Below are 16,220 nucleotides of genomic sequence, written 5' to 3' on the forward strand. Positions count from 1 at the left end.
CCTGGCTCCTCGGTTTTGCCTCTGGCTGCTAGGTTTTCGTAACTTGCATTTTCTTTTCCGAAAATGCCTGAAGAAGCTCAGCGATTGCTTTCCCCTTCCGATCGCCCAAAGGGAGTGCGATGGTGGGTGGATGAGCGACCTGTTTGTCTCTTGTAGGAAGCCGAATGCAATTCTGCAATACCTTTGTAGGGGCGCGGCATCTCAGAGGCTTGTAACCTGACCTCTTTAGGATTCCTGGTGGCTAAATGGGGTGACGGCTGCCTGGCTGGGTTTTTTGGTTTCTTAGGGTTTTCTTTTTTAGAGGATTTTAAGAAAAGAGAGAGATTGCTACTGGGTGACTTGCTTGCCCTCAGCCCAAATAACAGCAACCAGATTTGATTTACCTCTAGAGAGTAGAAATGTTGGAAGTGGCCACAACATTATTTCCTAAAACATGGTTTTGTGTATTGCCATCCAGCACTGCTCTCAAATGCCTTTGTTACATCTGGTTGGTCTCCGAAGGAGTACAGCAGCTTTTGCCAAGCTGGTGCCCTCCTGATGTTTTGGACTACAATGGCCAACAGCCATCCACCACAGCTGGAGTGTAGTCCAAAACTTCTGAGGGATTGCCAGGTATTGATTTACTTGTTTGTTTAACAGATTTATAAACAGCTTCCCAAAGAGGTGTGCAAAATAACAAAAAGGATAAAACATAAGGCCAGGTTACTAAGAGGGGTAAGATAATTTCTACAAAAGTCTAGAAACAATAAAGCTATACCTTACAAATTCTAGGAAGCATAAAACCATATCTGTAAATATGCAATCAATAGTCCATAAGTGATTGGGTCACCCACCAGGGAAAGCTTTCCTGAATAAAAATGTCTTTAAGGTGCCGAGACATCATGGTGCTCAGCAATGGCCTTAATTTCATCTGGTTATTGATTCCAGAGGGCTAGGACTGCAACGCTAAAAACCCAGTTTCTAGTGCAAGCTAAGCACACCACCTCTGAAGCATGACCTACTCTCAGCAGTGCCCCATCGGAGGAGTGCAGATGCCAGGCATAGATATGTAGGGCGAGGTAACCTGGCCCCAAGCTGTTGTTTAGTGCTTTAAATGCTAAAAGCAAAACCTTTTAGCATTTAGTGCCCAGTGGTATATTGGCAGCTCCCTCAAAAGAGGTGCTATAGGGCGTCAGCAGGATAACCCAATCAACAACCTTGGTTGGTGAAAGCTGAGATACGGAATGGATCAGAGTGGATCAGACTTGGCAGGGAGGTATTAGTTCATAAAGAGAGTGTGTGGCGGTGTTTCATAACGCCTTTGGAAGGTAGTGTGTCTTAGATGCCAGGAGGGAAAATGCGACGTGTCCGCAGAGGGTCTTGGATATAGTCAAAATTAAAATGCCAGACCTCCTAAAGATGTTATCCAGTATAGGTTTAAGAACATGTGGTTACTTCTTTTAAATACAACATAATAGGGGGTTGTACTATATGACCCTTTGGGTCCCTGCCAATTCTATAATAACTCAAGAGGTGCTCTCCAGGATATACCTCTGTGCGTGAATGTAAAGAGTCTGGCAGCTTTTCCTAGCTGGCGGAGGATTCAGAAATTTGAAGGTGGCTGAGCGAGAAGTCCAGTGGCCCTTCTGAGGCTTGCCCCTTGATTGTAGCTTCCATGAGCTCACTCACAGAAGCTTCAGCCATGGTGAGCCACGGTTCTTTTTGCTGCTTCAGCCATCTGCTATTGTGCACTGCCTCTCCCCAACCCATCTTGGTAACTCACATCATAGGAAGTTGCCTTATACTGAGTCAGACCACTATCTCCATCAGTATTGTCTACACTCACTGGCAGCAGTGGCTGTCCAGGGTTTCTCTCTACTACTCTCTACTACTGAGCTACGGCCCTTTCCCAACATGGGGAAGATGTAAGCAGAGGAGCATTTCTGGAGCAGTGCAAGAAGCAACCAAGGGGAATCTGGCTAGGCCTGCAACAACTGGGTTGTTTTTGTTTGTTTTTAAGGCATCATAATAGTTATCCTATTTCTTTATATTTATTTGCTTGTTTATATCCCACCCTTCCTTCCCAAGGACCCCAGGGCGACAAACAGATATACAATGTAAAAAGCAAAACGAAAGCTTTCTAAAACAGATCAAAACATTTTAAAAACAATTAAACTTTGAAACATCTGAAAGCAGTTACAGTTAAAAGCATTCTAAGAGCAATTTCAATTAGAAGCATTGTTTTGTCCTACGATCACAGGGTTGCCTGGAACGATATATGATTCTATGGTATTTCTTCAGCCACCAAATGCCTGGCTAATAATGAAAAGATAGTACAGTAGTGATGGAGCCAGGTGCGCCTCACCAGGGAGGACATTCTACAGAGGAGGAATCACCACTGAAAAGGCCCTGCCATGGGTCAGTGCCAGCTAGGCAGGCCCTGGTGGCAGTACCACCAAGAAGACTTCACCTGCTGATTGTAGGGTCTGCCATCCCCTTGCCACACGAGCGTCCTTCAATGTGTGTGACGCCTCTCAGCATGCCATAAACAAATCCGGTCCCTGCCCCAAAGACCTTACCGTCACTATTTCAACAGCTGGATCAGACCAAAGGCTCATCTAGCCCTTAATGTCCTGTTCTCACAGTGGTAAGCCAGATGCCTCAATGGGAAGCCCACATGCTGGTTACAAGTTCAACAGCACTCCTCAGTAACTGGTACCTTCTCTGATACTGGAGGCTACATGCAGCCATTGTGATTAGTATCACTGACAGCCTTATCCTCCTTGGTGTGTTTATCTAATCCCCTTTTAAAGCTGTCTCAGTTGGCAGCCATCATTATCACTTGTGCTAGGAAATTCCATAATTTAATTAAATATGATGTGAAGAAGACCTTCCTTTTTCCCGTCCTGAATCTTCAGACATTCAGCTTCATTTGGATGTCCCCAGCACCTAGTACTGATATAAAGGGAGAAGTTTATCTCTATCTGCTTTCTCCTACAGATTATTTTGTACATGCCCCTCTACTTTTTCTGACCAGAGTGTTGTAATCTTTCCTCGTAGAGGAATTGCTCTGTACAGACAGGGGGAAAAACGAGCGTTAGGCTGCAGGGCTGCTTGGGTACATATTCAACCTCATGTCTGAAGGCAAAATAACCCAATCTAGAGAGCAGCTTTAGGCAGGTTTGTAAACCACCACCTGCCTAATCGCCTATGGTAAGTTAACAAGTGCCCCCAGGCAACCATGTTTTTCTTTAAAAAAATAAAACCTTTAAAACCAGCCATTCATGCTAATAAAAATACTTGTGAGCAGGTGGGTGAGTCATCGTTTTACTTTGCATGTTCTGTGCCATGAAAACTGAATCACAAAGATGTTGCTGTGCATAGAAATATTTGCCAAGAGGCTCCTTCTCCTCCATCCCCATAATCTGTGCTTTCTGACTTTCTTTGCCCATAACCCCTTCCTGAAAACTACAAGGCTGAGTTCCCCCACCCACCTCATTCTTACTCAACTTCCTGCCTAACATACCAAGCTTTTCACCTCCTCCCCGACTCTGACTTCAGCAACCTCCAACGTTGCTAATGCATGGCAGGAAGCGGCTGGTTTTGCGTTTTCTGGTTGGCACCACCTGTGTCAGTTGGATGCTGCTGCTGCTGCCGCTGTCACATCAGTGTGCACTCTTGGGGGATCACTTGAATAATTTAGGAATGTGTGTCATGCAAGAGGAGGTGGTAATGGTGGTGGAATTTACCGTGATCATAAAATGTAGAGTTGGAAGGGACCACAGGGGCCATTTGGCCCAACGCCCTGCAATGCAGGAATATTTTGCCCAGCATGGGGTTCAAACCCATGACTCTGAGATTAAGAGTCTCATGCTCTACTGATTGAGCTATCCATGCATGCCCCAAACGATGAAGAAGGCCAAGGACAGGAGCTCCTGGAATGTTGAGGTGTTGCATTTACAGTTTTAAAAGATGCATTGGCTTGGCTAATTTCTATTAAGCAATGCAGTGTTGGCCAGTCTTGATGCAACCAATGCCTGCTGTTTCCTGAATTAAAAGGGGAAGCACCCCTTACTTCTGCACCCCTGAAGGTTTTGCTTTGAGAGAGAGAGAGAAATACCCAACCTCACAGGAGCCTGCCTCCTGTTTTTTTGCACGAGTCACTGATCTGGAAATGCCTCTTGGCTAGAAGCAAGCAAGCCCAGAGCAGTGACTCGTGCAGAGAGGAAGCAGGCACACACACACCCGTGAGGGTGGATAATTCTGCTGCATCTCCGCATCAGGGGAATAGCTGGATCATTCAGTCACATGTCCTGCAGAAGAGAAGCAGATTCATCCTCACCCCCAGCATGGGGGTAAAGGAAGAGTTGCAGCCTGAGTAGTAAACCATGCAGAGATGTGGATGGAGCATATGACAGCTTTGGACTTATGTGAGCCTTTAATAATTTAATTTGTTTCTCTTAGCCTGCTATGTTCCAGCATGCAATTGGGGTATTAATGAATGCATTTTTCTCTTTTTTAATGGAGCGACAGAACTTGAGTGTTCTCCCATAACAATGAGCGGATAGCTGAAATACTGAGAATTGTATAGGACAGAGATGAGCAGATGGCCACTCACTTAGGTTCATTAATTTCCACGAGTCTTCTCTCAATAGGACTTAGCTGGATGCAAGCCTTATTTTGCTTAGATGGCACAAGACTGTTTGGGTTGTATCAACTAATCTTTATTCAGAGCGAATCTATAGAAATCAAGGGACCTGGGTTAATCATGTTCATTAATTTCAGTGGATCTACTCTGAGTAGGACAGTCCTTTGGATACAGTCCTTTGTGGGTTTTGAGGTAACAGGCTAACATGGCTAGCCTGTGACACCATTGTTTTTTTAATTAAAATAAATAAATAACTGCAAGAGGGTTGGACTGGATGAGGCTTTGGGTCCCTTCCATCTCTACAATTCTATGGTTCTATGAAATATTTTTTAAAAAAATAGAAAAGAGACAGGCTATTGCAGATAAATGAACAGGGAATACATAAGCATTCTCAGTTCATAGGCTGAGCTGAAAGCTCCTTGCCTCAGATCTTGAAGAGTTAGGTGATGCAGTTAAAGCACATTCATACCACTTCAGCAATCCAAAGAACTGTAACAGAATACAATCCCCAGCACCCTTAACCAACTTACGTTCCCAGGATTCTTTGAGGGGGAAGCCATGATTGTGTGCAAGAGTGTTGTGTGTTTGACATGTAGGGTGTAGGTGGTCCCCTACCTGCCAATCAAAACAGACAGTAGTGGGGATGATGGGCCAATGGTTTGACTTGATGCCAAGGAGTGTGTTTGTTTATTAGGAATTCACCCTGCTCACTCCTGCCCTGGGTTCTGTTTCTTGGTCATGCAATGATGTGATGTAACCTAAAGAACTGCACTGCCCTTTGTGCTTCTGGTTGTATTTTTCTGTTGTTAATTTGCAAGTGGCTTTGACTTTGCTGCAGATCGAGAAAAGCTGAGTATCATCTACTAAAATAGCAAATAAGTAAATCTAAAACAGCAAATATAAGTAAAAATGTTTTTCAGGGAAGGGGTGCTCTGCTGCAGAGTCCGGTGCAACATGGCCTAAATCAGCTCCTTGCAATATCTTTTCTTGCACGCATTTCAAAGGTGAGACATAGCAAGGAAAGTGATTTGAGGTCCTGCATGAGCTGAAACCCAGAACCAGATGCTGGACAGAAAGCCTTTGGCATGGCCAAGTTGGAAGGTTTGTCTCTGGCATCAGATGTTTAGTGTCTGTTTTGCTTGTGAATATGGAAATTACGCTTGATTATAACGGCTAATGGGTAAGGATACACCCATCCCCTGAGGTTTTTATTTTATCATAATCATTTATAAGCAACATATATACATAATTATGCTTTGAATGGGATTGCTTCAGTGGTGTGTCTGCTGCCTTGGGCTCCATTAACAGGAAGGGTGGGATGTAAATAGACTAAATAAACAAGCAAATCTTTTAAAATATTTTTTATTAGTTTTTTAACATATCATTTTCAACAATTATTAAACATACTTTTATATCTTATACAATTTTTTTGACTTCCATCAATCACATCTGAAAATTTTCTAATCTTTTCCACTTAATTTACATTTCTTACTTTCACTGTTACATTTAAATATCATAACTAATATCTCTCTTCTTTCTCCTTTGCAATATTTCATATATTCCTCCTTACAAAACGTCTACTAGCGTAATTTGTTGAAATAAACAAGCAAATCTAAGCTAGTAGCTATAATGTCATGTGGCAGTGAGTTTTTGTTGATATCTGTCTGTCTCAAGAGACAATGGAGTTCGCTTCCAGCAGTCAGGTCAAACCACTGTCTTAGCAACACAAAGGTGAAATCCCTTGGGCGCAAGCCTAGGCAATGTGTATGGAGGTCCTGGGCTGCCCAGATGACAACCCCCCTCTCGGCCTCATTGATGTGGTCCAAAGGAGAGCCAAACAATATGTTTGGTTGCCAGCTGGCTGCAGGAGTTGCCGGAAGGAGGCATACAAGGTGTCATCCAACCCTCTTAGGGGCTCCACTCTGGATTTGTGTAGGCTTCACCCCATAGCTTTTTCTTCTCCCAAAGATGTTCCACAAGGCAGCGGAGGTTTAGGATCAGAGTTTTCTTCTCCTAGATGGGCTTACCTTCCCAGGTGAGTTCCATAAGTTAATTAACACCTTGCAGGAAGAAGTTCTTACATTTATCCATCTTGGCTCGACTGCCATTCAGTTTCATTTGGCGACCCTGGGTTCTACTCCCAAGTCAGCCTCACCACACCTTTTTTAAAAAACAAAAACAGTCTTTAACCCCTTTGAGTCCATTTGCATGGGTGCAGAATCTCTCCCGTCTAATCCCGCCTAGTGTCTTAGCAAGCTATGTCTCTATAACTGCCACCACCAATGCCATCTTATTGCCTATGTGCAGGAGTGGGGGGACGGGACCCTCCTTTCTCCCCCACCCCTTATCAGCTGGAGAAATGCAGAGGAGGCAAAGGGTTGTGGAAAGGAAGAGAGCTCTTTCACCCTCAGAACTGGCAAATTATCCGAGGTTCTGGTGTTTGGCAAAGACGTGAGCACTTTTGAAGGCTTTTGTCTCTGGGCGACAGCAGCCGGCCGGCTGCCTCCGTGAAGAAGTGCTTGAGTCACTGTGAACTCACTGAAAGATTTCCCCGCAGGCAAGGACACTCTCTCTCTCCCCGGCTGAGCAAATTAAAGGACCGTGGTGCCTCTGATTAAATATATATTTCAAGAAATGAATAGCTGAAAAGGCTGGCAGCTGGCTGTCAGGCAGCATAAGAATGAGAGGCTCCCGTAGCCTTTGAGCAGCGCAGAGGGCGTCCTCCAGGATCCTCTGTCAAACCTGAGGAATGAGGTTTTCCAGCATGGGACTCCTGGGGTGAAAGGGCTGGAGACCCTGAGCAGCAGGCGAAATGCAATTGCAAAGGCAGTTGGGGGAGTTCCAATGCTCAGTTGTGCTTTGCATGCAGAACACCCTTAACCTCTCCAAATAAAGACCGCTGCCCAAGACCCTAGAGAGCTTCTACCAGTGTAGACAACAGGCCTGATTCAGCTGGTTATTCTTAAGTTCTCTACTTAGGCATGGGGAACCTGGGGCCCTCCACATGCCATCGGACTGCCACTCCCATCATCTCCAACCACTGGGTATCCCCTGCCATCTTAATAAATCAGAAAGTGGGGGGGATGAGCTGGATTAGCTTTTCAGCTGGAGAGATCTTTGGCAATGCCAGGGATTGAATCTAGGCCTTCTTGAATGCAAAGCAGGTGACATCCTGAGCCAATAAGGCTTTTCTCCAGGTTTTGGCTACCAGGTTTCATGAAACATGAAAAGAGCCTCCACGGTTCAGTTGATTGCATTGATTCAGGAAACTCTGACTCGGCAGAGCTTGCAGCTGGGCAGCAGAGATATTTCTGAGATGAAGAGCCCTGGGAATGCTGACTGCGATGAGTGTGTGCTTTCCAGGTACGTGGGTGGGCTGCTTGGCAGAGTGTTATTGGGATGCATCAGCATTGATGGATCGAGTACATCAATGTACCTATGGATATCTGCTAGGGAGGCAGGGAAAGAGAGCGAGCGAGGGCTTCTGCGTCTGGCAAAGAAGAGTCCTTAGAATCTTGGATAATTTATCCTCCCCACCAACACCATAGAGAAATAGCACAGCATCTGCCTTGCAAGCAGAAGGTCCTTGGTTCAGTCCCCAATGACATATCCAGGTAGGGTTGGGAGAGACTCTTGCTTAAAATCCTGCCAGTCATTGCAGTCTATGATAAGCTCAATGGACCAGTGGTTTGACTCAGTATAAGGCAGCTTCCTGTGTTCCACCCTTAGGGATCTGGGAGAGACTTAAGTTTGGTTCATATTTAAATTAAGACCTACCTAAATCACAGTTGAGGAAACAATAGATGGATTGGAACGCAGCAGTTCTTCGAAATTTACACTTTGCATTGCAGTTCTCCAACTTATGTGCATGCTAGGGGGAAGTGTGTCTAAAAATCCACACATTAGTAAGAAAATAATGTACAAAATTGTGTAGGGGAAGTTGATTGGGGGAAAATGTGATTATTTGCCAAAGAATGCTTACCAAAATGCACACTAAAATCCTGATGAGTAAAGTATGTGGGTGCATAAATCTCTCTTTCCCTTTCCTTCCTCCCTGTGGAGTCTTCTGTCTCTGACATTTTGAAAGCTGTTGCTCATTTTGAGTCCAATGCCTAGATCTCCTCTATGCCAATTTTGCTGGCACCAGACCTCTCTTTCTGTTATGAGTGAATTTGTTTAATTAGGAATAACTTGGGCATGTTTGTAGACTGAGATAATGACTTTGAAAAAATCAGTTAACTGCTTGGGTTTTCAGGGACTTATTTGACCTGTCATTTTTATTCATTGCTGTTGCTATTATATTTAGCATTTATTGTACTGCAGGGACAGACAACCTGCTCTTCTCCAGATGTTGGATTCCAGTTCCAGTCAGCCCCAGCTGTTCAGGGTAATGCAACTACAGTCCATCAACATCTGGAGAGGACTAGGTTGGCTGCCCATGATCCAGTGCTTTAGCACGCTCACATAAAATTATCAAAATAAAACTGAATAACAACCCTGTAAGGGAGACTAATGCTGTTGTGCTGTTTTACATTGCAGTGGGGAGGCAGTTCTCATAAGAGTGTCAAGATTCAAACCAGGGACTTATGATTGCATTTAAATCAGTATTTCCCAAACTTAAAGGTAAAGGGACCCCTGACCATTAGGTCCAGTTGTGGCTGACTGGGGGTTGCGGCGCTCATCTCGTTCTATAGGCCGAGGGAGCCGGCGTACAGCTTCCGGGTCATGTGGCCAGCATGACTAAGCTGCTTCTGGCGAACCAGAGCAGCGCACGGAAATGCCGTTTACCTTCCCACCAGAGCGGTACCTATTTATCTACTTGCACTTTGACGTGCTTTCGAACTGCTAGGTTGGCAGGAGCGGGGACCGAGCAACGGGAGCTCACCCCATTGCAGGGATTCGAAACACCAACCTTCTGATCAGCAAGTCCTAGGCTCTGTGGTTTAAACCACAGATACAGGTCCCCAAATGGATGTTTGGGTTTGAGGTGGGTTCAGATCTAGAAAGGTTGAGGAGTACTGGGGTATACAGCACAGACCTAAATGGACCACTGATCTCAGAGATGCCAACTTTAATAAAATATGGGAGGGCAGGTAAGCCCCGCCCCACATAATCGATCACATGACACAGTGTGTGCACACCATTTGAATGGCAATGCCTATCAACTTTGAGGGGGGGGGGGAGCTCTGGAAGCCGCTAAGAGTTGGCTCCTATGAATGGCCTTACTGGGCGTCACGGGCTTCCTATCTAATCTGCCCTGAAATGAAAGGCAGGAAATAAATCTTGTAAATAAAATTAACAAACAATCTGATAAGTGAGATGAGATACTGGGGATTTGGAGTGGAAATGACTCGGTTCATCTTGGGAATCGTGATACGGAGAAATGGGAAAGCTGAGTGTAGTCAGCTGTGTACCCAGGAAAGCTGATTTCAGCAAATTTAAAGAAATACTGGGTCAGATCCCATGGGTGGAATTACTCAAAGGGAGGGAGTCAGAGATGGGTGTGAGTTTCTTTGACGGCACAATTGCAAAGCTTTCCAATGCACAAAAATTAGGGAGGCAGCTAAATCCGGGGGGGGGGGGGAGAGAGAGACATGTGCCCCTCCAGATAATGTTGGACTCCAACTCCCATTGTCCCTGACCACTGACTATTTGTGTTGGGGGTATGGAGAACCACAGATGTTCTGCCCCTGAATTAAATTAATTAAATGCAGAGCATTTTCTTCACTGGGTGCCATTGCCATTCTAAGAGAACAAAGCAGAAGTTCGTGGTGAGTTCCGGCACCTCTTATTCTAGAACAAAATAGCACTGCAGGTAACTAACATAAGGAGAGCAAAGGAACCTGAATTATACTAGGTCAGGCCGTTGATCCCTCTTGCTCAGTATTATCTACTCTGAGAGCTATCACCTCTCCGGAGTCTCAAGCAGAGAAGTGTCTTTCCCATCATGAGATGGCTTTTAATGGGAAGTGCCGGATATTGAACTTGGGACCTTCTGCATGCAAAACTGATGCTCTCATTAGAATATAAGAAGACTCTGCTGGGTCAGGCCAGTGGCCCACCTTGCCCAGTGCCCTGTTCCCACAGTAGCTACCCTATGGGAAACTCAAGCAGGACCCGAGCAATAGAGCACTTCCCTGCTAGCAGTTGAGCTAGGACCCCCCCCCCCCTACACCCCTCACAAGCTCACCTGATCCTCCACATAATTGCAGTGCCTGTGCCCCTTAAAAGGCAGCGGGTGACTGTGCGTGCGTGCGGCTGTGTGAGAACGCCAAATGTTCCCTGGCTCCAGAGTCGCCAGGGGCCTGTCCGCTGAGTCATCCAGGTGCCAAAGTCCCTGCTGAAGCATAATGGGAAATTCTTGCTGAGTTGCTGCGTTTGGTGCTGATTGGGAGCAGAGCAAAAAGCTCTGCTGGAGCAGCTCAGCTGGTGCAATTTGCTAGTGCGGAACGGGAAGAATTGGCCTTGCAGCATTAATGCTCCGGTTATCAGAATGCTCAGGGGTGGGGGTGGGGAGCTTCTGCACTTTCTGCTTCCCAAAGTAGTGTACGTCTCTCCTCCACCCCCCACCTACCAGGTGAAAAGTAGCACAGCCATGTTTGGCAGATGGACAGTAAGAACATAAGAAGAGCCTGCAGGATCAGGCCAAAGGGGGCCTATCTAGTCCTGCTTCCTCTTCTCACAGCAGCTGACCAGATGCCCCAATGGGAAACCCACAAGCAGAGCCTGAGAGCCAGAACACTCTCCCTGTGTCTTCCAGCAAATGTTATTCAGAAGCAGATCTGGCCCACCCATGAGGCAAGGTGAGGTGACTGCCTCAGGCAGCAGAATCCACAGAGGCAGCAGATCTGGCCTCCAAGGAATGCATCGTTTGATGCTAATAATAATAATAATAATAATAATAATAATAATAATAATAATTTATTTATATTCCACCCTCCCCAGCCGAAGCTGGGCTCAAAGCGACTAACAACAATAAAAGTAACACAGCATTCTAAAATCAATTCAAAATCAAATTAATAGCAACCATTGGGCTAGAGTTCTGTGAGGATTACCAAAGGAGGGGGTCAGACTGTGCCTTGGCCAAAGGCCTGGTGGAACAGCTGTCTTGCAGGCCCTGCAGAAAGATGTCAAGTCCCGCAAGGCCCTAGTCTTTTGTGACAGAGCGTTCCACCAGATCGGGGCCACTGCTGAAAAAGCCATGGCTCTGGTTGAGGGCAGCCTAACCTCCCTGTGTCCTGGGACCTCCAAGATGTTTTTGTTTGAAGTCCGTAAGGTCCTCCGTGGGACATACCAGGAAAGGCGGTCCCTTTGGTACGAGGGTTCTAGGCCGTATAGGGCTTTAAAGGTTAAAACCAGCACCTTAAACCTGATCCTGCCACTGCTGTGGCATGCTCCTTAGAGACAAAATCTGCCGTCTCCTCAGCAGGCCCCACCCCAAGGCCACTTCTACAGCGGCCTCTTGGTGAATAGTAGGCACTGCCGGTCTCCTCCCACCCTTGTTCCCGGTATAGATCTTTATTCCCCACCTTGTTTCTGATGTAGATCTTCACTCACCCCATCTTCCCTGGAATGGGAACACCATTTTGTGGTTCGCCTTAGGCACCAAAATGTCTTGGGCTGGCCCTGTTCAGAATCATCACAGCCTCTGACTGGAGGCAGAGCATTGCCAACCCAGCTAGTAGCCATCAGCTCGCTCTCTCCTGCATAGATTTGTCTAAAGCTTTTAAACTCTTTTAAAGCTATCCAGAATTGGTGGCCATCACAACCTCCTGCAGGGAGTGACTTCCATAGGTGAACGTCAAGAAATGCTTTCTTTTATCTGCCCGGAATCTTCCGACATTCAGCTTCATTAGATGTCCACAAGTTCTAGTAATGGAGAAAAGCCTCTCTGTAGCCACTTTCTCCATGCCATTCATAATTTTATATACTTCTATCAGAAGAACGTAAGTCCACAAGAAGAGTGTGCTGGATCAGACCGGTGGCCCACCTTGTCCATCATCGTATTCTCTCTATGACCACCCAGATGCCCCACAATGGGAAAACCAGAAGATAGGACCCAAACTCAAGAGTAATCTCCCCTCTTGCGGTCAAGTCTCCTTGCTTACCTTATCTCTAAATGAAGAAGTCCCAAACATTTATACAGTGGTACCTCGGGTTACATATGCTTCAGGTTACATACGCTTCAGGGTACAGACGCTGCTAACCCAGAAATAGTACCTCAGGTTAAGAACTTTGCTTCAGGTTGAGAACAGAAATCATGCTCTGGCGGCGCGGCGGCAGCAGGAGGCCCCATTAGCTAAAGTTGTGCTTCAGGTTAAGAACAGTTTCAGGTTAAGAACAGACTTCTGGAACGAATTAAGTACTTAACCCGAGGTACCACTGTACAGTGCCATTCAGAAGCCGCCTAATTTTAGTACACGGACTGACCCTCAAGATGAACTGTAGGATTATAACGCTTCAGACGCAGCAGCTTGTTTTGGAGCATACACTCCTCCTCTGTACAGTAATAGGAAGAAAGCTTTTTCTAGGTGGGGGGGGGGCAGGGAAGAAGGCACACAACACTTTTCAGCTCAGCACCTGTCATTGCCCTGCTTCGCATGCCATGTTACACCATAGCTAACATGTAGCCATGGTTTACTGGGAACTAGTAGCATGTTTGTGCAGGCTGCTCAAAAGGCCACCGCGCTTTGCTCGTTCCCCACCCCTGGCCATGCCAGGAGCAACAAAACACAAACCTGGGGCTTGTCATGTTCACCCCATAGTGGGCCCCCAGGGAATGATCCTTTTTCTCAGCTGGGATGGATGGTTGGGTGACAAAGGCTGTGTGTCTGTGTGTGTGTGTGTGTAGCTAGAGAGAGAAAGAGACAGAGATCTTGACTTTTGCGTGTCTAGACTATAAACCCTAGAGGTTTTATTACAACCAACAATGTATTAAGTTCTGTTAAAATAAATAAATAAAAGGTAAGAGCTGTATCCACTGCTTCACCTACTTTGGCCTCTGAGAGCCAGTGTGGTGTAGTGGTTAAGAGCGGTAGTCTCGTAATCTGGTGAACTGGGTTCGATTCCATGCTCCTCCACATGCAGCTGCTGGGTGACCTTGGGCCAGTCACACTTCTTTGAAGTCTCTCAGCCCCACTCACCTCACAGAGTGTTTGTTGTGGGGGAGGAAGGGAAAGGAGAATGTTAGCCGCTTTGAGACTCCTTCGGGTAGTGATAAAGCGAGATATCAAATCCAAACTCCTCTTCTTCTTCTTCTCTGGACTGCACCCACCACTGACATTCTCCGCCAGGAGGCAGTGATGGCCACCAACTTGGATGGTTTTAAAAGAGCACTGGGCAAATTCACGGAGGAGAGGGCTACCCATGGCTACTAGCGACAATGGCTATGCTCTACCTCCACAGTTGGAGGCAGTAATGTCAGATGCTGGAAACCACAGGAGGGAGAGAGTGCTCTTGTGCTGGACTAGAGGAGCCATTGGCCTGATCCAGCAGGCACTTCTTAAGCGCCACCCCCTCTCAAGATTGCCCACAACAGAATGTGGCTTTTGGTCTGAAAAAGGCTCCCCTCCGCTGGACATAGCCAGTGAGACAGATGTGGCAACAGAACCTGGTTTTTCTTCCCTGCCTCTCAGGATTTGGCGGAGAGGCTTGACAACCTTGTGAGCAGCTGACAGACTGCAGAGTGTTAAATGCACCCTCTTGCATCTTGGGAATTCCCCAAGGTGGCATGAGCTAAGGGTGTTGCTGAGTAACAGGTGCCCACAGGGACTTTCAAGATGGTCCAGTGTGTATTGTGCCGGCTGGCAGGGATCCCAGCTTCCCAAGAGGCGGGAAGCAGGTCATGGCTTAGGCATCCATTTGGGCAAACGGCAAAGCAATGGTAGCTATTTCCCTTATCCAGCTTCTATGTTCTCCTTATCTTATGTCTTGGAATTCATCACTTTGATCAAAAGACAAGCAGAGAGAGGAGGAGTTGGTGACTCTGGTGGCGGAGCAAATCTCCACTTGGTGTCTTCTAGGCCCTTGTCTAGTTGTCTTCATCAACATCCTCTCCAGGCCACCAAAAAGGACTCCCACATTCTCTGAGCTTCTAACCTCTTTATGTAAACACTCGGCTTGAAAGATTTCACCGTCCATCAATATAATTGCTCTCCGCTACCCCCAGCAGAGAGAGTTGGCCCACAGTGAAGCTGCTACACCTCTTGCCTTGAAGTCAAGAGCAATTTAATTACTTGGCCATTTTTTCTCTTCCAAACCACTTGGAGGAACCGTTGGGCAGTGGCAAAGGAAGTGGAAGGCAATTAGCAGGGAGCAGATGGGTCTCACATGTCGAAAGGTCTCTTGAGGTAGAGAGCAGTGTTGGCTCGAGGCCATTTTGCCTCTTTGCTTGAAGGCTGGTGTAGTGTCAGAGCTGGCGAAAGGGGGTTGTAGCAGCAAGGTCACATGAGGTGAGGCAAGATCTCCCCAGAAAATAGGAGTGAGCCTGGTGGAGAATGCAGCCAAAAGGGCATCATTCTCCTCAGATGCTGGTTGCTGGTGGATCAGAACACAAGAAGAGTATGCTGGATCAGGCCAATGGCCCATCGAGTCCAGCATCCTGTTTTCACAGTGGCTGACCAGATACCCCAATGGGAAGCCCGCAACAAGTATTCAGACACAAGAGGATTCTCCCCTCCTGCAGTTTGCATCAAATAGTACTCAGAAGCATTGCTGCCTCCGGTCGTGGAGACAGAGCACAGCCATCATGACTGGTAGCCACTGATATGCTCCATGAATTTGTCCAGTCCTCATTTAAAGCCATACAAGTTGGTAACCATCACTTCCTCTTGTAGGAGGGAGTTCCACAGTTTAACTATGTGCTGCACGAAGAAGTCCTTTCTTTTATCTGTCTTGAACCTTCTGACATTCAGCTTCATCAGATGACCCCAAGTTCCAGCGCTATGAGAGAGGGAGAAAAACTTTTCTCTATCCACTTCTTCCATGCCACGTATAATTTTAGGTACTTCTGTCATGTCACCTTTTACCCTTTCTCTAAACTAAAAAGTCCTATATGCATGCTGAGCAATGGTTTCCTCCAAACAGGATAGTCACCGCGTTGTGGAAAGGTCAGAAGAGGTTGGGCGTTCCAGCTCCTTTGCTAAGCCCCTTAGGGAATGAACTTAGCTCTACAGTCCCAGGTTCAAATGCAGCTAGCGCTGGGGGAGAATCTCTGGAAAGCCTCTGCTAGTCAGCGTGAGGAATACTGGCTCAGTATAACAGCCTCCTGTCTTCACCTTAAGAGGTAAAGGTACCCCTGATGGTTAGGTCCAGTTGCGGACGACTCTGGGGTTGCGGCGCTCATCTCGCTCTATAGGCCGAGGGAGCCGGCGTTTGTCTGTAGACAGCTTCCGGGTCATGTGGCCAGCATGACTAAGCCGCTTCTGGCAAACCAGAGCAGCGCACGGAAAAGCCGTTTACCTTCCCGCTGGAGCGGTACCTATTTATCTACTTGCACTTTGATGTGCTTTTGAACTGCTAGGTTGGCAGGAGCAGGGACCGAGCAACGGGAGCTCACCCCGTCGCAGGGATTCAAACCGCCGACCTAATCAGC

At 46.7% G+C, this 16,220-nt stretch overlaps 1 protein-coding gene across 4 annotated transcripts in view; it reads left to right on the plus strand.

Annotated features, from left to right (window-relative positions):
• KCNAB2 (potassium voltage-gated channel subfamily A regulatory beta subunit 2) overlaps positions 1 to 16,220 on the plus strand; it is a 104,942-nt gene that overhangs the window by 547 nt on the left and 88,175 nt on the right. The window lies entirely within an intron of this gene.

This window comes from Podarcis cretensis, assembly GCF_951804945.1.
Source record: "Podarcis cretensis genome assembly, chromosome: 8".
In the NCBI taxonomy this organism is placed as follows: domain Eukaryota; kingdom Metazoa; phylum Chordata; class Lepidosauria; order Squamata; family Lacertidae; genus Podarcis; species Podarcis cretensis.